Here is a 27316-nt window from a genome sequence, read left to right as displayed (position 1 = left end):
ACTACTTCAGAGGGCAGTTTGAGGATATGGTGAAAAATACGTGTTTGGGTTAAGGTTATGTTTTGGTCAGGTTTGCGGTAAGATACATGGATAGATAGGTAAACTGATTTATTCGTAACAATAAAAGGGTACAAACAAGACCTAAAAACCCCACTGCTGATAGCATAAAATATACAATACAGGTAAATGCTTTTAAACAAGATAGATAACAGGTATTTAAGTCAATACAGCTTAAAATACAGGATTTAAGCAGGAACTGAATAATTCTTTACACTACATTACATTTTGTAGGCAAGACCAAACTTTATTAACCCTTCACAACTACATGGATGTAGATTTTAAGGTTAGGGCAACATACTGTATAAGATATTCTAATGATAGTGATAGAAGCTCAAAAACCTGGTTTGGGTTAAAATGACTTCTTTGTCATAGTTATGGGATCTCTGTCGTCATGGTTACAGTAAGAAACTGTTGCTTAAGGTTAGCTGGGGAGAAAAAAACCACATTCATTGACACAAGAAATAAACTGAAAGCCAGTCGGGAAAGGGAAAAGAAAAACCAAAGAGTTTGACTTTGTCATAATTCCTACAGCAGCGAGAGGGTTATGATACTTGACTGGAAATAAATGTCATATTTCTGCACTTGTTCATGAATGATGCTCTAATTTTTTCTTGGGAGGACAGACTTAAAGTAAATGCATGTAGAGCTTTCACATCAAAGTCTCCCCTCCCTTCAAAAATATGTTTTCCTTTGTTGTTCCTACAGTGTGATGTTTGATCTTCACTGTGCAGGATGATGTATGTGCAGAGTTTGACACTACAAGGATGTTTTCACATTCATCTGCTGAAAGTAGAAAGTTCCTCTGTGCTCACTGAAAATCTGATTTTTAACGGGCGGGGCCTACGAGCACTATTTCTGACATCACAAATAGTTAGGAAGTCAATCCTGGTCCAGTACGCAACTTCTACAAGAGTAATGTAGAAACTTGAAGCCTCCAGTGCACAGACATTGCGAATGGATGAGACAAACAGAAAGAGAGAGAGAAGACAAAGAGAGTGTGTGTGTGTGTGTGTGTGTGTGGGGGGGGCAATCCCTTTAAATAGACACCATCGGATGCAGTGAGGGACCGAGAGGAGACAGAGGTGAAAAAGACGGAGGAAGAGAGGGGAAATCAAGCATCCGCTGGAGGGGGATAATTAGGAAATGTGCGAGAGGGCGAACATGTGAGTGTATTGTACATACTGTATGTCTGCTTGTGTGTGTTTCTGTGTCTCTGCCCTCATGTGGGAGTTTTCCTGCTCAGGGACAGATGGTGCCACACAACATTGAATGCTAATGTTCCTTGTCTGACTCCGGCTCTAAACATGCCCACAGGATCTCCGAGCTCTCAGGAGCAGGGTTTTCTTTATGACATTGGACTGTGTGTACTCATCTGAGAGCAGGAGAGTGTGTTGAAACACATCATTTATATTGCATACTTAAACTGAACCTCATTTTCCCTCAAAAGGAGATGCTGTGTGTGTATAATTATGTTTCACTCACCCTTGCTGAGTGCTGATTTGATCTTCATGTGAAACAAGCCCCCTCAGATGAGCTGCCTTCGTGTTCTGTTGCATTCACTTACACATTGGACGGACTTTCTTCAGACTTGAAGTGCTCAACATCTGACGTGTGCTTTTTGGTCTGAAACAGAAAGTAAAAGATCTTGAATTTGACATATTCAGAGATATTGGGCATGCTAGTAACTTAATATTTGTGTCCACTATTGTTAAATCACTGAAATCAATTAAACAAGGCAGTAGAATCACTACCGCTTTTGTCCACAGGGGCCGCTGTTGAGATTCAACAGCGTAACATGTGTGATTGACCCCAGTGCAAATATTTTTCTTGTGCCGCAAACAGCGTGTAAATGTGTGTATACACAGGCATCACATAACGACTCCACGCCATCGCAAACCTGCAGCCTTTGAGCACCACGGACAGCAGACGAAGTGCTAAATCTATCAATGCAAATCTAACAGCCTTCCCTGGACTCCAACCACTATGGTCTGCTGTCTTCAAACAACCCGAAAATAGCTCTAGTCAGCCAAACAAATCAATGCAAAGTAGCTTACACAGTAAGTCAATAACCACAGAACAAATAGTGATCAAGAAAAGAAAAGCAACTTATTATAGGCCTGCAAAGTATGAATGAATGGATGACTACATCTGAACAAACAATTAGGCTACTTGCATAAACAAGAGACACCTGTACATCCTACGGGTCTTTCGCTCAGCAAAGTCATTAATAACACTGCTCGAGTTCAAAATTCCTCGCTCTGCAGTATAGCCAATCCACTATAGTGGAGTCTTCCTTGTCCCATGCTGCTCGTACTATGAATCACTGCTGAGCGCGGTATGTGAAGGCGTGAAAGGGCCCACCCATGGACACCAGGAAATTGTTGCCATCCATCATGGGCCCATTGCACCAGCTGCACCCTCGGTACTTCCACCACTGCTGAGATTACCAACATTCATGTCTTCACATCTACAGCCAGTCAGTCTACTACTGATCAATGCTTCATAATGGGTGGGCTGATAACTTACAGCAGCAAGTGTAAAAGTGGAACAGCTTCTGTGTACTGCTATGTGAATATGAGAGAAGGTTTTGAAGTTAAAATATTGACTTTGGCCATTGGGCAAGGTTCTGGTTGATAAATCTAGTTGACTAATCATAGTTGATGAATCAGGCTGGGCCGGGCTCTCACTGAAATGTCAGGTCTGGGCTGTACTCCTGTTTCAGTAGTGTAGATTGCCCCTCTCCTTTACATTTACAGCTCATTTTCCTCCTTTCAGAAGAAACCATTTGCAGCCATCCATTCTTGTTCTGTACAATAAACAGCCTCCCACAGACCGAAGTAATCCATCACAGTAAACATGAATCTTTCAATTTAGTTTTGTCGAAGTGCTGGATTTATTGCAACTTCATTATCCCGGAGTTGAATATTTTCAGTGTTCTTGTTATTTCACACTCCACTTACTGTCAGTCACCTGACACTCACAGGAAGAACTGGTGTGTCTTAAAGTATCTGAGGAGGAAACAATCCATCATGAAAATGCCTCTTCACAACTTTATTGTCTCTTTTTACAAGGTATCTTTGTTAGTCTGGTCAGCTGGTCATTTCAAGCAAGGATGGGCAGTGTAAAGTTTACGTCTTTTTAAAAAGGACACAAATCTAAATGCACACATCAAATTCCTTTTAAAGTGATTAGATGGAGATGTAAACTTAATGTACAGTGAATTGGCTGTTAATATATGTAATCTTATATAATAGAGTGTCAATTTTAAAAATGGCTAAAAGTGGCTGCTCCTTATGATGAGGATCTGTTTAACGCTACTTCAGCTGCACATAAAGAGAACACTTACCGAATCATATTTACAAATGGCTTATGGCCTACAAACTTGCCAGCAATCTATAATAAGACTCTGCAGCAATAGTTAGACAGTTTCTGTGTTGGAGACAAAGCTTTAAAAGGCCCAAAGCTTTTGAGTATATAACTGAATAGCCATGCTAGCAGCTCTGTGGGGCTGATGGGGACTGAGGCTGATGGGGATGTTATACATTTTGCAAAAATTACTTGTTGAATTTTGATGGTGGCAGAAGATGTAAAGGCATGGGATCACAAAAGTTATTACAATTGATCCTGATGGAAGCATGAACGTTCATATTAAATTTTATGGCAATACATCCAGTAGTTGCACCTGAAACAACAAATGTGACAATGAAAGTCCTGTGGCTTTGTCTTCATAAATGTACAGAATTTAATGGAAATTCATCCAATAGTCAGTAGAGGTATTTCAGACAACCAGCCGACAGGCCCACAGACCAAAATTGCCATCCCTGGATCCACCTTCAACTGCTTCATAAAACATTTAAGTCTTAAAACTTTAAAATACCCCAACAATCTCTGTCGCACACACTCACAAACAGACTTCACTCTGTTCTTTGCCTGAACAAATAATTTAATAAGCAGAGAAAAAGATATACTTGTCATTATTTAAAGAAAACAAAAGCAACAAAAACTCAAAGCTTTGTTGGTCTTTGGTCCTGTTTGGGAGTTTGTGCATTCATGTGTGTCCCATAGAGCTGGAAAACTCTATATTTGTATTGACTTCTACACAAACCACATATATTGATTCCCTCTCTTGCCTCTCCTCTGTCTGTCTCTTTTTTTCATTTAATTGTTAAAGGCAACACTGAAACTGAGTAGGTCCAGCTGAGGTCCCCCAGGGCGGCCACCTTGGACCCACACTTTTATAGCGTTAAGCCAACCATCACAAGCCAATATTTGGAGAACAACGGTCCGACCCACAGCAGCAGAAAGGATGGGAATGAAATATATTGCAGTGACACTGCCACATTCACTGGAGAAGTCCTTGGTATAGATTTCCAAGTTAACTTTTTAACCTTTATCTCTCTGGGGAAATATAAACCCTGCTTAACATTTACTCAGTAACACGCCTGGGTACTGAAAAGTTTACTCCAAATATACGTGGGTAAAAAGATTTGTTAATTAGTTGGCTAATTCGCTAATTAGATCCCCTGTTACCACCAGAGTTAGCAAGGCTGTGCTTTTTGGGAACAGAGCGTGCCGTGAACCAATCAAAAAGCTTGGTTGAAACAATAACAAACAATAAATGCTGTGTGCTGTCCACTGGGCAACACAAGCTTTCCCTCAATCTTTAAAAAGCTTCACCGCCCTCAGAGTTGTTACATAACACCTCAAAAAGCAACACTCTCTGATGTAACAGCTCCAAGGGTAGAAGGCTCTCAATCTGTAAATTACTAACTTGATTTAATTTTGTGTCTGAAAATGATTGAGATGTAATTAGTATGAAGTCAAAACTAAACACTTGGCCTGCAGCCTCAGTGTCTTTTGGGAGAAAAATAATAGGTTAATTTGTAAGATATTACATCATTTAATTATAGACACTGGAGTTCAGGTTGAGGTCGCATTAGATGCATAATAGATAACCTGCTGCATATGACTTTCTTGAAATTAGAGTACGCTGGTGTCTTTGCATGTTTTATTGAACATTTTGTATGACAGTTTTGAGAAGTATCTTCCCAGCTTCTGTTAGTTTCCTTTTATTTCAAATACGCCACAAAAATGAACTTGCAGAGACTTGTGGAAAGGCAGTCCATCACAATGAACATTTAAATTGCATTTGCTTTTTCCTCAAGGTTACCTTATCACTGCATGGTAAGATGAAAGCGGTTACTGAATTAAAAAGTCTGCCCGTCTGGTGCATTCATGTTTTGTAATCAATTTTTTTGATTTTGTGTCTATACATTCTTGTGATTAAAGACAGACTGACGTGTAAGATTTCAAGTGAGTCTTGTAAAAATGACAAAACAGAAATCTTGTCACTTTAGTGGCTTTTAGCAAACTTATAAGGTTCAACATGTACTCTTGTCTTGCGTTTTTTTTATTAATTTTAAATCAGGAGTTAAGTAACCTACGCACTACATCTGTCTGTGATCAAGTTTCTCTGCAAAGTAAATGGGTTAAAGAGAAAGTTCCCTTTTCAGTAAATATGTCTAAGTGCATTAACTAGTCAAATTCATTATTTAAACCAAGGGGACTCGATGTGCATTACATTTTATATGCTTTTTAAATAACCACAATCCAATCACTATATTTATAGATGTTATATACATACATATATACTTCTACGCTTACATGTCTCACAATTCCACATTCAGTCTATGAGTATACTCTTTGTTTCAACATATAATGTTATATAAGCCTATATTCCTACATTATACCAACACTGATATTGTAACTTTATGACTAGGTATGATCAGTTAATCAGAAAAAAGCTTGTCCATGTCTAGTCCAGCAGCCATATAGCCTACCAGATGTTACCTCTAAGCTAGCATTTGTGTGTTTGTGCATAGCTCAACCTCTGACTGAACCCAAGACAAACTCAAGTTGTTTGTTATTTTCCTCAAATCTCTCCTTTTTCTTCTCGTCTCTGTACATTTATGAAGACGATCAATAAACCAAAGCTGGTATTTGTCTTATAGCTACTGGAAATCCAAATCCACAATAACCTTCTAACAGTGCAATTTAGGGTCTCATGTACATAATAGTAAGCATCTAAAAAGTATTATGAATTAGTTTTAAAATTGAAATATTATCATTTAAGTTTTTGTAAACTTTCCTGAAATTGGCACAGTTATGACATTTATTATGAAAATTACGCAATTAATTCCACAAAGCAATAAAAAATCCTTAAAGAACCCAAATCTCTCTGATTCTGTTCAACTGCTTCTATGAATCTGAGCCAACTCCAGTGTTTCCAACTTCCAACGTGACTAGATTTAACAACTTTTCAGACCCTCTCAGCGACTTACTTCTTAAATGTGTTTGTTTCCTTTGACCAATTTATCTCACGTCTAAAATTTGCAGCCACAGTGCATCTGTTAGGCTATACTGCGGTGCTTGGAGCTAAATGCTAACATGCTCACAATAACAATCCTGGTGCTTGGTTACCATGTTCACCATATTTATTTACAGCATTAGCATGCTAACATTTGCAAATTAGCCCAGAGTACAACTGAGCTGATGGGAATGTCTTTAATTTGGAGGTATTTAATCATAGACCAAAGTCGATCTATTGGACAAATTAAAGTTTTGATGGCTGATGATGGCAAAAGATGAAATGTCAGGTGATCACTAAAGTGATTAGGATTCATCCTGATGGGAACATGAATGTCTGCACCAAATGTCATGGCAATCTATCCAATTGCTGTTGAGACATTTCACTCAAAATCACAAATGTCAACCTCATGATGGCGCTAGAGGAAAAGTCAGGAGATCATCAAAGTCATCAGGATTCATTTTCTGGGAATCATGAACGTATGTACAAAATTTCATCACAATCCATCAAATAATTATTGAGATATTTCAGTCTGGACCAAAACAGACTGACGAAAAGCGTAACTCATCTCTAGTCATAAAACCTCTCTTCTTCCCTTTATCTACAAAAATAACTCCAGTAGTGTTAAAGATGTTACACAACAGATTGTGAGAGATATTAAACCATCCAGGCATCACAGGGAGATGTTTGTGCATAATTAACACCTCTCTGACAGCAGTAGCAATTAAGTCAACAATGCATGTTGTGCGGTATAGAGCCACTTGTAAGTGTTACAGCCATTCACAATTGGTGTTGATCAGTTAGAGTGCATTTGTCAAAGCATCACACACACACGGCACATAGGGAATAGTTAAAGTGTTGGATACTGTGGAAACAGAAGTCACAATCCGTTTCCTACTCTGACTCCAGTTGGCTGGGCACTGGCAACTCCTGCCAAGTTGATTTCAATAAGAGAAACATTACCCAGACGTAGCTTAATTTCAGCAATTTGACTGACTGTAAGACTAGATTATAAAAAAGTATTAATTCTCTGTATGTGTTCATGTTTTAATCAGAGCCAGAACTTACAACAACGTTAGAAATCACAGAAAGAACAGATGGGTACTTGTTATCAGCCGATATGCAAAGTATCGGTATCGGGAGGGAAAGAATGTTATTGGAACATCTCTTGGAAGAGGAACATATGAAACCTACTACAAGTAGAGCCTGGGGAAAATAAATGCAGTTTGGGAGATTTTGTAAAAGATATGCTGCAACATCAGATGGAAAAGAAGATAAATTGTAGCCAAGAGCAGACAGACTAGAGGAGATGGAGAGAGGCTGGAAAACAGATGGGACCCCCCCACACACACAAAAAAATGCATGCCTTACTACCCACATATAGGAAACAGGAATACTTTTTAATCATACACTTGGACTGAAAGTATAGATTTTTTTGTTTGTTTTTAGAAAGGGTACACTGTAAAAATAAAAAACAAATTGTCTCCATACACAGTAAAGCCAACACACACACATGCACACACAGCACTCATGCAAACACTTTGTTCCGCTCAAGTAGCTTTATGCTGATTGTATACCCTCACTTCGGGGATCTCTTCTCTCTAAAGATGTAGTTTAAGTCATCAATGCACAATCAATACTATTACCACACAATAGGGCTACGCGCACACACACACACACACACACACACACACACACGCACACACACTGGGATGGGAAGAGGGAATATTTTTTGCTTTATTGGAAATCAATATTGATCTTGGTTAACATAAAAGACCAGCGTTTCATGTTGAGAAGCTCAAATACAGCATTAAAAAAAAAAAATAAAACACCCAAGAGTTGTTTACACAGCAAAAATAAATCACATTTATTACAATAAATCAATACTGGACATCTTTATCTTACATGTTTTAATGTTCATCAAAATGCTTAGTCATGATTTGATCTACACAACCAAACAAGATCAGATGTCGTAGCGAAGTCACTCCAGTTCAATCAGCAGACAAATCAATTTCACTGAGCACCACAAGCCGTCTTAGCATCCACTGAAATGCTAAGTCATGATTTAAAGAGCTTAAAAGGAAAAAGGCGAGTAAGCAAAATGACCACGAATTTACAGCCACATAAATATGAAGCACTTAAGGTAATCTTTAGAAAGGGCTTCATTAGTGACTGAGCTCGGCCACGAAGCTAACGACCTGCCACTACCTGTGCCAATGAGTGCAATTGCAGTCATAGGATTTTAAAGGATTGGCCAACTGGTTATTTCTGAGCCAATCTAAAAAAAAAAATCAATATCTGTCCGGTCTGAATAAGGTACAGTTGTGTGAGTCAAGAGTAAATTTTAATCTGACAGCTTGGTTGTATGAAGAGTGACAACTGGTGCAAACATCCACAGACTATTCAACTTTTAACAAATGGCTTATAACAATAATACATATAATGTTCAGACTTTTTTATTGTTATTATAATATATACTTAATGGAGAAAGATAATAAGATAATAAGCTCCATATTTACGTAACATTAAATATACTTTACAGGTAAAGGATTTGTAGGATTTAGTGGCATCTAGTGGTGTAGTTGCAGATTACAGCCCCCCCAGCGCACCCTGCTGTTCAAAGGATGTGGGAGAAACTACAGTGTCCATGAAACTCCTGTGTTTGATTTGTCCATTCTGGGCTACTGTAGAAACATGGCGGCTCAACATGGCGGCCTCTGTAACAGAGTGTCGATAAAAATGTCTCATTCGTTCACGATAACACAACAATTCTTATTTTCTGGTGATTATACAAAAATGAAAACATACCTTTAAATATTAAATTCCATTTTTGTAAATAGATCAATTGTGTATGTTGGAGATCTTTCTTGGTATAGCAAAAATAAAAAATAACTTCTATTTGTGATATTCAATGCACACACTGCTCATTTATGTGATATTTTGAACCGAGTCAGCTCACCTTGAGATTATCATTTTTATAAGCGAGCTAAAGCTATTGTTCCCTCGGGACTCCTGTCTCCCGTGCATCAGTTACACTTCCAGGAAAAAGAGATCAATGATTCCACTGTGCATGTGGGGTCAATAAAGACACAAGTTAATCTTTTTATTATATTGGATAAAATATAATGGCTTTGCTTCAGCAAATTGTATGGAGGCTACACCTTTTACAATATTAAATGAAATGTACAACAAAAATCTACTTCTTGAGTACCTGTAGGCTTAAAAGGTGGCTCTGAAAGGTTTGTAGCATTTGCACCTGGTGTTAACATGCAATCTGCATCTGGATCTCCTTTCTGCATATGGAAACCATATCACATCTGGAGGTGAAAGTGAAATGTCGCCTAACTTCCCCTTTTCGTGTTAGCTTCAGCTCAAAAAGCCTAATTATGAATACCACTACTTTTCTTGCCAAGACACACTCTGCATAGTATTTAGTGTCTAGTATTGGCCAGGCGCCCATGCTTATCAGATGACATACAGAACGCTTTCTGACAGAGACTTTAAGAAGGTCAGGTGACATAATATAAAGAGCGACAAAGCCCATGTTTGGGGAGGAGGTTGTAGTGAATAAATGAGTTGAGCACCAGGAGACTGGGATCGACTTATTATTGTCAAAAAGGTTTAAGCAATCAAACTACTTGGTTAGATTTGGGAAAAGATCAATGTTAACTACGTGTTGGAAAGCCTTTCTGGCAGAAAGACCAGGCTATCTTTTCCCACTTGCGTGAGCGTGGGCAGCTGACCAAATTTAGTGCTTGAATGCTATGCAGGGCGTGTCTTGCCAAGAAAAGTAGCAGGGTTAATTATTTATTATATTAATTATAACGTGAAAATGAAGCCTTTTTAAATCTTTGAGCACTCATTTGTTGTACATCATTTACAAACGTTTCAGCTAATGCCTTCTCACACATTGTTTACACAAATGAGAACTCAAAGATATGCACTGTTCATTATGAGTGAGAACTAGTTTCGATTTAAACTCGTGACACCGACCTCACCCAAAAACACACAATCTTTGTTTGAGTTTTAGATTGGCATGCAGCACGAGCGTGACAGACATTTCATGTCAGCCCATTAGTCCTCTCTCTGGCTGTCGCCACTCTCCTCTTTGTTATAGTCTCTCCATTCTCCATCTCTGTGTACCTTTTCCCTCCAACCCCTTCCTCACCGTCTCTATCGCTCCCTGCCTTCCTCCAAGTCCATTATTTCTCCATTAAAATCCAGGATGACCCATGTAATTGCCTCCAATGACTGGGTCCTAATGAAAAAAAACACATCGCATTAGTGGCAAGCCACTGCGTGTGCAAACCTGTGTGTGTCTGTTTCTGTTTGTCAAGTTGCTGGGCCTTAACCAAAGCAGATAATATTCTCTGTCAGACCTGCCTGTTACACCCTTTTAACCAGCATTTGTGTTTGTGTTTGAGTGAGAGTGTCTGCCAACCTGCAAGAGCCTTGACCAATGCAGATAATATTCTCTCAGACCATCGTTCCACCCTTTTAACCCAGCTGTGTGTGCGATTGTGTCTGTGTGAGTCAAATTGCATTCACAGACATGCATAAATATGAAGTCCAAAGCGCCTTGTGTGAGTCAGTTGATGACAGAAGAGAGGGCAGTCGAGCATACTACATGTGGGTGTATGCGTGCATCTGTGTGTGTGAGAGAGAGAAAATGAAACATAGAAGAGAGCAGCATGCAGAGAGAAAGGTTGTAAATCCAAGAGAAAGAGGGAAAAGGGAGGGTGGGAGAGATTTTCATTAAACAGGCTACAGTCCTACACTGTATAGATGCATCAATCCATGTATTGACTCAGTGAGTCAAAAACACACAATCATTCACAACAAAAGAAAAGTTTTCTTTCTCTTTGATTTGAAGGTAGGAGAAGCATCAGGGGATGGCTTAGAAATCCAGAAAATACAGTTTATCCTGAGCAGGATCCAAACAAAAAGAAAGACTTTTCACCCTTGCATCAGTGCCTCTGTAAGAACACTGAGCTGAATATGCAGTTTTATGAATGTTTCATTCAAATGAGCTGCACTAGATTCAGAAAATGTGTCTCCTACATGAGTATTGGGTGTGTGCGGACGACACATAATAACATAAAAATGATGTATTGTGATCATTTTGTGTGCGTTCAAGGTGAGCAGCTATCAGTTTTATATAATGAAAGCAGGAAGAAATGCAAACACAGCAAAGACCTACATGCAGCAAACACTGCTTAGCGTGAAACACTCACTTTTCTGGAATTGCTTTTGTATGCTGGCTCCGATTAAAAGGAGACAGTCTTGCCTAGAAGCCATGCAGAGCTGGCAGGTAGCATGCTAGTCATTTGGTTAGATTTTCTAAATAGCGAGAAGGGCTACATCAGGGGTTCTCAACCCACTTTAGAATTGGGCCAATTCCTGCCAGGGTGGCCGCTGTTTGAAGATCTCTTTGGGGGAGGTTGCAACGCCTGATTAATCGCCTTAATGATCAACAGTTTTCCTGTGTGATGATCAAACATTTTGGTCAGCTGTCTTGCAGTTGGAGCAGTTACCACATGGATGCAAAACAGAGACACCATATTGTCCGCAACTTCTCAGCCATCTTTTAAAAAGGTCCTGTGTGTAACATTTGACATTAAATCCTACACACTGGTTCTGTGGTAAGAAGAATTACGACAAAGCGCTGCCTTTCTCTTTTTTGTCAACCATGCCCAAATAAAACTGTGTTGGACAAAACTGATCAGGGTTTCAGTTTATTAATTCGGCGTGATTTAACCCAAAGAACGAGATTAATAGTTCCTATCTTAACGCTGAATCGAATGAACAAGAGCAAGATGTATTCAGACAGATAAACAACACAGTAAATGGACTGCATTTTATATAGCGCTACCAGCCACATGCCAATATTTATTCATTCATAAACACACATTCATGCACTTATGGCACAGGCTGCCATGCAAGGTGCCAACCTGCTCATCAGGATACAATGCTTCCCATCCAAAACATCCCATTCACATGCCATTTGGGGTTCAGTATCTTGCCCACTTCGAAATGCAGCCTGGAGGAGGCGGGCAGCGGACCACCGACCTTCAGATCAGTGTACGACCCACCTCCTGAGCCACAGCTACCTCGTAAACAGATAACGTGTCAAGATCGTGCCGAAAAGATCATCATCATCTACAGCAAACTAGCTTATTGCTAATGAGAGTCCTGTGTATTTTGTGTCTAAAGGTTCGGGCGGTTTATTGATTGATAAAGTTGAAATGAGTTTCCAAAGAAGGTCATGACAGAAAATGTTTGAAAACCCACAGTGCTTGATGTATCCTGTCAAGAGAGAAGTGTTGGTGGAGGAGGTAAAGTCTTCCTTGAGGCAAATCGCTGCGTATTAGCTGTAAATAAAGAGGGAGAAGGATTGGGATTGAGTGAGCTGCAGTCTGGTTAAACCTTAATGATACTTGTGGGAACATTGCACCACTGCAGCAACAAGTAGTGAGAGGATACAGTAATGCACAACAAGATAAAAAAAACAAAGCCTTTCTTATTCTTTCTCAAACTTATTTATCATCATCATGTTTTCTATGCTACATCTAGCAAAAATTAAACAGAGACAGGGCTAGAGAACAGAAGTGAATGGAAGAGACTAAGAGACAGATATCAAAGAAAGATCATGCAGGGAATAAAGATATAAGTCTGAAAAATGAAAGGAAACTTGCTTCCTTTCGCAAGTTATTTGCCCAGAACACTAGATCATTCAACACCCACTTTCCTATTCAGTTTTTTAATATCTCTTCCTCTTCTGCTACAGCATTAATTTATTCCTTTTTTTTTTCTCGGTCTCTTGCATTTCACCCTTTTTGACTTCACTTGCTCTCTTTTGTTCCCTCAGGGGTTGCACAGGGAAATTAATACTCTCCTCGCCCTTGCTTCTTCAACCATTCTGGCATCTAGTTATCTATCTTTCGCTTCATGAAGATCCAGCCTATCCATCATTACCTCCTGTCCAACGTTTTTCTTGCTCTTCAAGCTTTCGTCCTTTTTTCTATACTTTGGGTAGAGTTTGGGTACGAGGGTGGGCGAGAAGTCTGAAAAGAACATCTTTAAATCACTTCCCTCCATCATTTCCCCCCACCCATTTTTTTCTTCCTCTACCTTCTAGCATCACTGTCCTTCATCCATAAATCCCTTTATTATTTGCTTGTCACTTTCTCTTACACTTGACACCTCTAAATCTCTCCGCCTTCTCCTTCTCATTCTTTCATTTCTAATTTCTAGCACCTTTCTGTCATTAATCTCTCGCTGTACTTCAAACCCCGCTCTCTCTCTGTTTGGTCCATTCATTCCATTTCCTACCCACATTCCTATCCACCTAAGTCCATGAATCTCTCTCTCTCTCCTAAAAAATTGCCCTGTCATTTCTTCACCGCATTGCCTGCCCTTTTGTGTTTATCGCCGCATCTTCCCCGTGTCACCTTTTCCGCTACCCCAAGCGAGCGAGCAAACAGTTGTGCTTGAAGCCGTGGTTCATCTTGTGTGTCCAAGTGGAACAGGATTGGAGTCTAGTAATCGTAACAGTAAATAAAAACACGTAAGGCATTCAGTGCTTATTTCAAGGAATGCATGAAATGTGTATGCTGACTTTTGCTCCTCTCATCTTATCATCAATGCACAGACTCAGTAATAATCTTATATCACATAGTTTCATTTCAGTGAGTTCTACACAGACAATATTTCTTTTCGGATGCATTGTTAGCTGACATTAATCACAAGTCAGGTTTCACACAGCTATGCATCGAGTCTTTGTTCAAATAAATGGTGCTTTTGGACCGCCAAGAAACTTTATTTCCTCTTTGAACAAACATTATCTCTATCCTCACAGCGTCTTGGTCTGAAGGCCCACAGTGATCAAGTTGAAATGAGTTAAAACAGTGTTGACGGTTTTGTATGAGTAATGCTGTGGCCATCTGCCATGAGCTAAAACGTATTCTGGCACAGATTGCGAGAGGTTCACACTTTGCACTCTGGAGCTAATTCTGTTCCAGTTAATAAGGACATTTTGTGAGGATTAAAATTGATCGGAACTGTCTCTGTAGGCTTCTTTGACCAGACTGATGCATTTGACTCCTTGTGGTTCTTTACTGAGGCAGTCATACCTCAAATTCTATAATAAATTGAGATGTTCCAAAGAAGGCAGCATGTAGAAAAATGCTAAAATTCACTGATGTCTGAAACAACAAACAGAGAGTTGTCTAGGCCTATATGAAACCCATGAGGCTTGCTTTAGAAACTTAATTGAAACTGTATTTTGCATATAGATTGGATCGGCAGATCAGAAAATAATGCAGCAGTTTTATAATTACTAAACAGCCTGGGATCTGTGCAGTTTCCAATGAATGTCAATCATTAAAGCGAGGCATTATTATCACTAAAGGGTTAACTGATCAATTGTCAGTGAGTAAAGACAAGGCTGCACGCATGGTTTAAAACCACCAGAAAGGTTATATGTTTATAAGTTAAGGGATCCTCAAAGTAGTCACAATTCATTCAGAGGGGGAAGTGAACATCTGTACCAAATTTCATATTGAGATATTTCCTTCAAAACTACAAATGTGAACCTCATGGTGGCGCTAGAAGAAAAGTCAGATAATCACAAAAGTCATTGGATTCATTCTCTGTGGACAATTAATGTTGTTTTATGTTGTTTGTATTTCAGCTTTGACCAGAGAGGCGGACAGACTGACAGAATGACATTGCTATCACTCGAGCCAAAAATTTAAATGGCTAAAATTAAATGACATTCGAGTGAGTTCAAACGCTGGATCCATTAAAGGACGTGTTCCATAAAGGCGTGTCAGCGTATCCCAAGGTCAGGTTAAACATGTGTCTGTTCTGCAAATAAAACAGTTCAGCTGCACAGAGATGCAAACTAATGGTGCATTCAGGTGATTCTCATCAGCCTGTTAAGTCAAACATTTCTAATTTTATCTCAAGGATATTGCCCTCAAAGAACCAACAGAGTGCACACATCAGTGGTCAACTGGGATGAGTTTAATGATGCCAGAGTTTATTGGTATGTGCTAGATATCAATATAACTTTATATTACTCCTTTGATTAACAGCATGTCCACATTAATTATTTAACTTATTCTAACTTTATTTCAATATAATGGTTTGATCTATTTTAGTTGATATTCATTTAGCCGTGACAGATGACAACCTAAATTCCAATTACAACATGGTGCTGTGATATTTACTGACATTATGACTTGCTGCCAGGACGCTCTGTTAAACAACCAACTGGCACATGGTGATTTATGGGAAGCTGAAGGCTGGGAAGGATATGCCACGTTCATTCGGAGCAACCTATGAAACAGGACAAACCTTGAGACAAGATTCTGGATCTAAGGATATTACACAAATCTTGAATGATGTATTAAGTCTAGAAATATGGATTTGAACAGACCTACTTTGCTTTGTAATTTTACCTTCATAAACACTAAATGTCCTCAATCCATCCATGTCTTCACTATTAGAACTGTGCATGTGTGTTTACAGTATCTTATGCAATGTCTGTATCTGCATCTTTGCTACGTGGAAACTTTTAATCTGGTGACATGGGGCCTCAGCACCCAGCGAAGGCAATTACGTGCTGACACATAGAGAGTTAATGGTAATCAGAATCAAAGTGACGCCACAGAAGGGGACAAGATGCTTAGCGTGAAGCACTGACAGACGAAGATGAAAGGACACACGGAAGAAGACAAAGATTGAGTGACACCAAAAGGGAGAGGAAGAGGAGTGTGATTACTGTTTGCTAGATTACAGGAAGACCATACAGCTAAAATCAAATTACTGGAAGTATGATCAAAGGCAGAGGCAGTGTGTTTCACAACTCTTCCTGCAAAGTGTGTCTTCCCATGTGCCTGTGTGTTTCCATGAACACGTGTGTTTTCCATTAATCTCCTCCTCCGAGCGTCCCCATGGCTTCACTAATGTTTGAAGAAGCTATTTGAGACTCAGTGACTACAGATTACCGATAAGGAAAATTACACTGTCAGAATTTATCAGCACGAGAATCATCCCAGTGTGCGTCCTCATGTGTGTGTGTGTTTGTATGGTGGGAGACAGAGGGTTTTCTTGCTCGGGCATATGTCTGAATTCATGTGTGCGCTTCGTGTGTGTTTTTATCCCTCCTCCGGGAAGACCCCACGCACCGTCTGTCTCTGACTGATTCGGTATTCATTGCCACAGAGAGAAGGGAGAGAGAGACAGAGTGAGAGGTAGAGAGGAGAAGACGAGGAGGAGGAAGGAAGGAAGGAAGGAAGGAAGGAAGGAAGGAAGGAATAGAGAAATGATGGAATGCAAAGGGAGAAAAAGCCACAGACACAGCAAGATGACAGCAAGAGAGGAAGGAGAGGAGATAACATATTTATGAGCAAAAAACAAAAAAGAAAAAGGGTGTTTATGCCAAGAGGATTTAAGTTTCATTCACGCTTCAACAGATGTCTTCACTCTCCTTAAAACAGCTCCTCAATTGCAGCAATTTTACATACTAATGTTAGATGTCACCTGCACTTCCAAAATGACTTTTTTTTTACCGTGAAGTCTGCAGCCATTTTGTAAGAGCAGGTGCTGTAGACTTTCTATTTTGTTTTGTATCTCTTTTTGTCTTTTTCTCTTCCCCAAATGGTGGATCTCGCTGTGAGGAGAAAAAAAAAAGGATGGAGCAGTTGAAGAGGTGAGAGGGGTGGCGTAGGAGGTAGATAGGGAGACGAGAGGAGGCAGAGGAAAAGGCGGTGAGGAGAGAAAGGGAGAAAGAGAAAATGGAGGCTGGAGGAGGAGAGGGGAGGTGTTTTCCATCCTGTTTGGTTTTCATTACGGTTTTTAAATCTAATGAAAGACTAAGAGGGAGACAAGAGGGATACAGAAGGACCACTACAGAAGCCATACAGACATTGCAACTATGCAAACATACAGGGAGTGAATGAGATGGAGCAAATATCCATAACAGGAAGAAGAGGCAGAAAAATGATGAAGACAGATAAAATAATGAGAAAAACAAGAGAGATAACACGCATTAATGGACTGAGGCATAATAACTCTCACAGCCTTACTGCTACTGCATACCAATATAACACTCAGCACAAGGAGTGTGGTCAGAGAGACAGGCAGAAGCTGAGTGTGTTGCAGGTTCCACATTGTTTTAGCTCTGTCTACATTTCCAAACAGCAACTCTAATTAATCTGCCCGGCAGGCTCTATCACAGTGTGTGTGTGAGAAAGACAGAAATGAAATGTCAAAGCAAATGCAGACAACATGACTAGCTCACAGAGGAGGGAGATTGAGGTGAGTGACTCAAAGAAACATGTTGCCAATGTGTCACTTTGTTTATGCATCATAAATAAGACCATGACATGATTTATTTAGCAGCGATGACAGACAGCGAAAAGAGGGGGGGGGACATGTGGCAGATGTCAAGGGGTCAGATTTAAAACAGAGATGTTGTAGTTATTTCTCTGTGCACTAGAGCTCCGATATTGCCCCAAAAACCATTAAAACAGATAAATGGGATACAGCGATGCACATTTCATCATTACCATCAACATGTGGACTGTATTTTTGAGCCAGTCCCACCTGCACCATCCTCCTGCCATAAATACTCACTAGAGCACTTAATGTGTACTAACTGACAGCACAAAAAAGTACTTAACAAAATGTATTCCTGTTTAAATGTTAGATAAAACCTGCAGCACCCAGCTTTAACAAAATTGGCAAAAAGATTTTTTTTAAAGATTAACATTTTCAATGGAAATGAATTGGCTTGGCACTGCAGGAGATAATGTACGGGAGTCGGAAGGTATCGATAGACAAACTAACATATTGTTGGTTTCGGTCTTATCCTCCAAATAATGCTGACAGCAGTCCGTGTGTGTTAAGCTATTGTATCGAGTATTGGTATTTTAAAAACTGGTCTGCTGGCGTTTTCAGATTAAGGGTGGAGAGGTAACGTGATGGAAAGTCGACCAAAACACTGCTGAAAGCTAAAGTTCTGATAAAAACTGCTGCTGGTAGCTCCCTGCAGCATTTCTTCAGAGAATTAAACTGAAAAATGCAAAAAATAATCATATAAATTACACAGAGCCAATGCAATGTTTATTAAAGTTGGTGTGATACATGCATTGGTGTTAATGAAAAGAGAGGGGGAGAAAGATTACAGAAATAATTTGTTACACTAAGAGCTTAACAAATTCAGGTAATACCAGCTTGGAACTGGACCCAAAATGGATTTGGCTGGTTGTTGAAACCCAACCCCACTTCCATTTCAAACCAGGTCAGAGCCAACTGAGCCACAGTTCCTCCCAAACTTTGGAAAAATAAGAGTGATGAGGAGAAATTGTATATGATGAAAGTAGAAAGCAGGAACAAACATAACATACCCAATTGCCCAAGACTGGTCTGCAGCCTGGACTGCCTCCAATTTAGTCGTAGAGGACAAACAGAGTTTAGGACGCATCTTCTCTCCTGTTTCTCTTACACTGACTTTCATCCTACCAGTTTCTATAGAGCCAGATCGATAGACCCTGCCCTCTTCTTCTCCCATACCCTTCATTATATTTTCTTCTCCACATCCCCAGCTAACAAAACACTGAGGGGAAGAGACAGAGCCAAGGGTGAGAGGATGGGAAATGTTTTGGGCCGATCAGTTCTGCCTTTGTTGTGCTTTGCAGCCTTGAACAGTAGGTCATAACACGAACACAGCTGGGGCTGGGGATTAATTTCCCACCGGGGCCCCCGGAGAGGAAACTCATAGACAATGGGTGCTGTAAGGTTGAACAAAATAAACTAACCGGCATATAAGGCGATAATACTACAAACTGAATTGGTCTAACTTGAGAAGGTCAACTATTCTGCAATTGGTAGCACTGAGTTGACAGCTGAAGGAAAAATTCATAGAAAAGTTGAAAAGCAATTTGAAGTACGATGACATATGGTGATTTATTTGCAATATGAACTGGAAAAATGGTTAAAAAAACAATGTGGAAGAACAACAAAATGCATCTCTTTCTAATGGACAAAATTCTGGCTCCAAGAAAACTGAATAAAAGACAATGGAAAACAGCCAGCTCCTGTGGCGAAATAAAAAGCGTTGACTCATTATTATTATAAACAGACTAAGAAGTTAGATAGATTAACTACTTGTGAAAAGTTGGGGATTGCAAACACCCTCTTCTTCCTCAGCAATTAGGTTGATCTGACCTGTAGGAAGCTGCTATCAATGGAAGACCTGGTTGTGTTTCTCAGGTCTTCTGTAGGAAAACAACTAATAGTCCATGTGCATTACTACAGTAGAATAGTAGGAATGGATCTACAGTGCTAATTAACCAGATAGAATATGTTCCATTTCAGGACATTTCAAGGACTTACATCATATAGGATTTCTAAAAAGTTAAATTCATACATTTGATGTCCTAGTTCTAGTGTTAAAGTGTCACTGTGTTCGAAAAGAACTAGTTCACACAACATGATATCCAACCACATCTGAAGGAAAAACTGTTTATAGTTGCTCCGAATGGCCATACTCAAAGGAGGGGTGAAAAGTCTACTGTCATCGAGAGGGGCGAAACAAAATAATCATATATAATGGGGATACAGGAAGTAGTTCCTATTAATTTTTCCCATTCACAATCTTACATGACTCTCAAATAAGTCGCTTCTACGCCGTGGATGGACATGAAACTCCTTTGTTTGAATAATTAATGCTAAAAGGTAAATAACTGTTAGAAAATATCTGGTTCTCATATTCCTTTTTGGATAGTCACAGTTGTTGGACAAGCACTTCAGTTAAAGCATACTGACGCCTTTAAACGACAATAATTGGAAATACGCAGTGGAGGAACAAGAGCTGACATGATGTGTGACTTGTTTGGGATACGGTCGTAATGAAGTCTAATAGGCGTTGGACCGGTGTGTAATGTAGTGCATCCTCCTCTGTGAAACATTGTCCACAGTCTGTTGAAAAGGTGACTGCGTTGTCCATTTACACACCCAATAACTCATTCAGATGTGTTAAATGGAGCGTGGGCTGGACCAGTGCAAGAGTATTTCCGCAAACCTGAGTCAGCCTTCTCTGAATACATGAATAATTTGGCTGTGTGTTTGTGTGGAGGGGTCTTGGAGAAAAATGCATATTTGTATGTGTGTCTATTTGTTTGATGTGTGTATGAATGCCTGAATGTGTGGGCGAGGGATGTGTGTGTGTGTGTGTGTGTGTGTGTGTGTGTGTGTGTGTGTGTGTGTGTGCCCTCCATGTACAAGACCACGTTTGGACTTGCCCCAAGCTAAAATGACTAAGTGAGTCCCCAACCTGTTTTTCTCTTCCATCTCTTCCTCCCTCTCTGCACTTAAACAAGCAACATGAAAATGAATTTGAGAAGTGCCAGACAAAACCAGATTAAATAGATGGCGCTCGTACGAGCTTCTGGCATTTTTCAAAACTATGCAACTGGAATTTAGAAATGGCAGGTAGATTAAATCTCCTCCTGCGGTATCTATCCGTACTGTCCCCAAAGAACATTCAGTTATGTATAATGCATCGCAAAGAAGAAACTTCAAAAAGGGTTTCAACTTCTGATACATGTAAAACTTGAAAGACCACTGTTCTCTCTGTCATCAGTCAATACATCAGTCCTCATGCAGAATACATTGCCTCAGTTTGCTTTTGATAGATTCAAAATGATAGACTCAGCCTGGCTGCCTCGTTAGCTATTCCTTTCTCTCTCTAAATGTGCCGCTCCGGAGACAGCTGCTTCCTACTCTACCATCCTACATACAGTACCAACTACTCCCAGCTTTTATCAGTCCTCTTATCATCAGTTGCTATACATTCTTCCTCCCACATGGTTACATCCTTTTTGCAATTAATGTTTTTATTGCAGCACTGGCTGGTTGATCAGAGAAATGAACCCTATTCAGGCCTTTTGGACTGGGTCAGTCCCTCCACAGAGCAAAGAATGTCTGGGAAAAGAAGGCTTTTATTGTCGGGAAGTTTGTGTCTCTTCCTGAAAATTACCTAATTCTACTGGAAACCACTGCACACGCTAACACACAAACAACATGAATCCAGCATGTCAGGTTCCTCATTTTCTGAAAGCAACTCCCAGCAGGTTGTGCTTTTAGGGGTGTCCCCGCTGTGGGTCCCACTGTTTCTGTTGGACAACCCCACTGAGGCATGACACTATTTAGCGTGCAGTTTTTGAAAATATCCTTTTTATTCAGAACTCTCTAAGCTTTCTCTACTGTCAGAGCTGTAGAACCAACTGTGCAGGAATAGTAAAGATATTTTCAAGAGTTCATTAATTACAGGAAAGTCTGCCTTCTGTAGTGAAAAGTATGATACTATCCAAGGATACGCTTGTATATGCAGAAGATTACAGACTGGATCTTTGACAGATTTTATTTTTATTTTTATATGATAATGATATACAGATCTGGATATAGATCCATAAACTTGTATACTATTGGATCTTTTTTGTCCATTAACAGCACACCTGATGTGAGTTGGTCTTGCTCACAGACACTTCAGCAGGACAAACATTTCGACCTGAACCCGGGCCTTACACACTCCCTCAGTATCCCTATTACACAATGTTTTATAGAGAATACAGTTGCCAGTTTATGAAGTTTCATAAAGTTTATACTTTATTTTTTTTAAGTTGAGTCAACATTTTTGATGAGCTGAACTACACTGCATTATATAGAGAAGTGTTTATATTACTTAGTCTACCCTCATTGATATAAATGGGGTGGACAAAATAATAGAAAGTTTAAGCTCAAAAGCTCAACTTTGCAGTGTACAAGGTAGGTTGTTTAGGTCAGCACACCACTCAAATGAAACCTACTACAACTGGTTATGAAACAGTACAGTCAGTATTTAATACTGATGCCTCTATGTGACCTACATAAACAAACAAGAACATCAGCCGGATTGGCCTTAATGTCAGCCACCAGATTGGATTTTGTAGGATTCCCCTTGAAATGAATGAAATGAGGCAATAGAAACACTACCGCTTTTATCCACAGGGGTCGCCAGAATAAAGATAAAAAAGATATTTTCCTTCCTTCTGCTTTAAGCAAATTTATATCAAAATGTATGAGTTGTTGAGATTTACTAAAACGCCGCTATCAGGTGGAGCAAGCAGACGTAATGCATTTTAAACTGCTGAATTGGTCATATATAGTGCACAGGCTACTTGTTTGTCGAGTTCACTATTTAACAATAATAATAAATAGTGAACTCGACAAACAAGTAGCCTGTGCACTATTCCTGTTATGACTAGCCAGTGCACATATTCTGCCCTGTTTTTATGGTATTTTATTTGTTTTACTGCCTCATTTTAGTTTCCACTTTGCAAGTTCATGAGATCTGACAGTGGTGATATATTCTGTCCCCATATAAAGATAATACACATGCATCACATAAAAAGATTGCCTATCTTTACCACAACACAACGCAACACAAGGTCAAAGGGTTGCTGAACTAACCAGTTTCAGTAATGTCTGGCGTAACAGTTACGTAAAGCATCCTTGTAACAGGTTTTTTTTCCTCCTTTAGTCACCTAATTCCGTCCAGCTCTCATCCTCTTCAACACTCCTCTCTATTTCCTCCCTCCACCCACCTTTAATGTATCCTCTTGCATACTGTAACAACATCGCAGCAAGACCCACCAGAGACAAACAACTGTCTGGAACTGACTGCAGGTCTCCACTCTGCCTCCCCGGTGCCATTTCTGCGCCTATTAGCCAGAAGTTAATTACCCAGTGGCACTCCCCATGGGATTGGCTGGCCCCACACAAAGCTAATTAGCATGCACCTGATTGAACGGGCAGGGGCTGGCTGAGCATGTGGAACTAAGAATGTCAGTAATGTGGAAGCAGAGGTAAAATTAGAAGAAGTGGGAATCAGACGGTACGGCAGCCAGTGAGGTGAAACACTCATTGTCATCAGAGAAAGGGCTACATTAGTGTTTGAGCTAATTGGGGGAGATGTTTGTCTCTTATGTGAAATCAAGCAAAAGCTCACAGATCAGTAGACAGATTTTGCATGAACAACCCCGTGGGACCGGGCACCAAATTGGTCACATAATTCAGGTTTATGCCACACAAGATAATGTGTTTTTTTGTTCATTAAGCAGAACCATGGCTTTGTAGGGTTTGTCATCTGTGTGGATCTTACATGGGCCATTATGCTGCTACAACACAACTAACAACATGGTGCCACTGCAGTGCAGGAGTGCTTCAGTAGATAATAAGCACTACCAAAGATAGCTTCAGTTTTCTGTATTGCCTCAGAGGAACAGGCCTGTCACCGAGACCACCCACTTGTATATAGATTGTGGGTGGAGAGGGACAGTGTGTTGATCTATAGACAAAGTAAAAGGTACTTGACTCACAGGGAAACTCATGCGAAGCAGTTGATGCTCTGTGGTGTAGGGTGAGTGAATACAGTATGTGTGCTAATAATATGTGACAATAAAAAAACCTGTTATTTTTTGTGTCACTTGTCCTTGAAAGTCAAATGTGGCAAAGCTTGTGTGATGTCTCTGCATGTCTCAGCCTCCACATTGCAGGCGCTGTGTGGTACACAGAAATACACACAGCATGCACAATGAGGAGGCCTCAACACACCGTTTCACTGGCGGCACTACAGGCTAATCAGAGACTTGATGGACTAACAAATTAGGCTGACCGGCTGGTCAATGAAACAAAAAAGGAGCAGCCTCAGTGATGGGAAAGCAGAGAGGCTACAGAACAGTACACTCCAGGATTTATTTCACTGATGTTGAGCTGATATCAGAGCCACCATCTTTCTAAGCAGCAGAAGTCAAATTTTCTGATTTATTCCTCTCTACAGAGCGCCTGGAGGGTCTTTTTGTAATAGTTTTGCTTTTGGGCATTTTATGATTTTATTAGATAGCTGAGAGTAGAGAGGTGATAAGAAACGGCGGAGAGCGATGAGCGATGACATGCAACAAAAAGTTCCCCAGCCAGACGCAAACTCTGAACATTGTGGTTCATGATCAGCAGCCTAACCTACTCAACACACCCCGCTGAACAGATTAAAGCCCTGGAAACTATAGTCTATGGTGCACATTAGAAAATATCAAGGGCATTTAAAGCTACCTGCATACTAGGAACTATTATATATATGCATGCATTCATGAAATTTGGCTATATACCAAAAGTATTTGGTGTTCATATATATATATATATACCAGATACTATCTGGTTCCTACCAGAAGATCTGTAGTTTGTCAAACATGCAGTATAAGAACAGCTGATCTACTTGAACAATGCAATCATGGTACAAAATGATCTGAATGAGAGAGGTTGGTCATACTGAGCGCAACCATAAAATCAAATAATATAAATTCTCTCTGCATGCATTAAGTTTTAACTCCACTGTTGAATTTTCTCTTCAGTGACTCTGTCTTTTGGATTTTCTACACTCCCTGAACTTTAAATAGACTAATCAGTGCTCTCTCCACCAGCTTCATCTTGTATGATAAAAAAAAATATGAGCCCATAAAAGCAACAAGAGTTATACTGTACTTATTATTCTAATAAGCCCATTGACAATAGCTTCTCATATACCCTTTAAAAAGCCGCATGTCCCAGAGTGTGAGCCCATGCTCATTTGGTTCCTGACCTGCTCAGATATGTTGAGACCTGAGGCGAAGCATTGCCTAATGTCCATGTCCTGTCCATGCTCATCCCATGTGTACAGATGAAGCAATTGGCAAAAATTACATTTTTACAATACAGAAACCCAGCCCACTAACACTGCAAGTCCTTCATGCATACATCTTGATTTTATCCTGCTTTTTAAACAATCCTGCGCCTCTCTAAGGATCAATAAAGACTTATCTTTTGGAGCAGACATGCAGCAAAAATTAAAAACTAATAATTATGCATGAAAAGTATTTGATATACACAATTTTACATCCATAAAATATTCAATAACTAATAAGAAAAGCTTTAGATTTAAGGGGGTTGTGCAATTTTAAGTTAGATTTTTGGGGATTTGGTTTAAAAAGCTATAGTTACGGTTATGTAATTGAAGAACAAACTTAAACCAAAGTAAGGATTTCAAGGTCTACACATGACAGTAACACAGTATTTCAAATTATAGAGGAGTAGCAATTATCCACATTTGACCATTAACCTCAACCACACAAGGTTCCCCTTTTCCTTTCAAATAAACCTACTATGCATACCTACCATGCACACACTGCACAGTTACACCTTCTTCTCAAGGGCCAGCACACACAGGCCTGTTCCCCACTAACAATGCCTATACTGTGACAGGTGGAGAGATAAATTTCCCTCCATGTCCTGAGTCGAAAAGGAACACTTTCTGACTAATTGGAGGCAAGAGAAGAAGAACGCTCACTTTATTGTGACAGGCAAGGACAAGGCATCCTTGTTAAAACTAGACTTTCAACGATACTTCTCATTTTCTACCTGTAATGGCCAAGATCTTGATAATTTAACCTACAGAAAAAATATAGGAGAATACGGTATAAGGGAACTGTTAGACCAAGGAAAATTATTAAATACCTCATCATGCCAACAAGAAACAACCATCGTGGCCAAATGTTAACTTATTTCTTGTCAAAATATCATCATTTATGTAATTAGTCATCTGAAGAAAAAAAATTATTACCAAAAAAGTTACAGGTAATTTGCATATTGTGTATAATGAACATATATATTTGTGCGTGTCCATCAAAATGACTGACTGTGAGATATTAAAAAGGTATACCTCTGGGACCTGCGGGTTAAAGCAATGCATATTTTCTCACTAATGTCCACATACTGAATATTTTAGACTTTGTTTGCACTGCAGAAGTCACAGCGGAGTTTGTGTGGAATACATATAATGTTCGCAGTTTTGTCAAACTGAATTTTAAAATGTCTTTCCCCGCTAGCACCAAACATTTCAAGTCTGGCCTGTACCTTGCTAAAACGTATATAAAATATATGCATTCACGTTTTACATGAATATTTTAGACATTCACTACAGCAAGAACAAGTGAGAAGGCAAAACAATATTTATTTTACTGTCTAATATACAGCAGGGGCGCCAACTATTTTTTTTAAGGATTGGATATAAAAAAAGCATATAAACCACTTTATCAGCACACATTAGTACTGACACATCTATACTGTGTCCTCACCTTATAAAAGCAATCATAAACGATGCAACAGCGGACATGTAGTTCCCTGTGAATTATCTGTAACCCCCCTTGCACTTGTTGAGAGACAAACTGAACAGGAGCAGATACTCAGTGATACCTTTTGACATGAATCTAGCTAATATTTTTGACATGGATTATATTTAGTGTAAAGTTATAGAGCCTATACATACACTCTAGATGTCGTTGTCGATTTAGGTGCACAGTTCTATAAAAACCTACTGCACAATACCACATTTATTCATTACATTAATATACCTTAGTTTATATTGCATTGTGGGTCATTTTTATGAAGCTGGAATATTTTACAGTATATTTTAGTATAGTAATATTAGTGACTAAAGATCATAATATAATTAATAATAGTAATTAGCAGTAATATCAATATAACTGGATATATTATAGTACAATATAATAAAATACAAATGGACAAAATTACAAAATACAGTAAAAACTCAGTTTTGCAGTAATACAGTATTGTTCTATATTGTAAACTAAATAAAAGTACAGTTACAGTCTTCTACAGAAGAAATTAGACAGAAATTAACATGTGTAATACCAAACTGTCCCTGACAGCCAAATATAATGCCACACGCATTGTTCCTCCCAACATTTGTCCAATCAGAGCAGCAGTTTCTGAAGCTGTCGCTCATTC

At 39.4% G+C, this 27316-nt stretch overlaps 1 protein-coding gene across 5 annotated transcripts in view; it reads right to left on the bottom strand.

Annotated features, from left to right (window-relative positions):
• The window catches only part of htr2cl1 (5-hydroxytryptamine (serotonin) receptor 2C, G protein-coupled-like 1), a 139306-nt gene that overhangs the window by 74867 nt on the left and 37123 nt on the right, over positions 1-27316 (bottom strand). For 4 of the 5 annotated variants that reach the window (XM_051400457.1, XM_051400461.1, XM_051400460.1 and 1 more), the window contains exon 2: positions 1543-1683. The exons of the other annotated variant lie outside the window; for it this stretch is intronic. The gene's annotated coding sequence lies outside the window, so the exon portion shown is untranslated. The remainder of the gene's footprint in view (positions 1-1542; positions 1684-27316) is intronic. 5 annotated transcript variants of the gene reach the window in all.

Source organism: Dicentrarchus labrax, unplaced genomic scaffold (assembly GCF_905237075.1).
Source record: "Dicentrarchus labrax unplaced genomic scaffold, dlabrax2021, whole genome shotgun sequence".
Taxonomy (NCBI): domain Eukaryota; kingdom Metazoa; phylum Chordata; class Actinopteri; family Moronidae; genus Dicentrarchus; species Dicentrarchus labrax.
The sequence above is the reverse complement of the archived record's forward strand: the minus strand, read 5'-3'. Positions and strand labels throughout refer to the sequence as shown.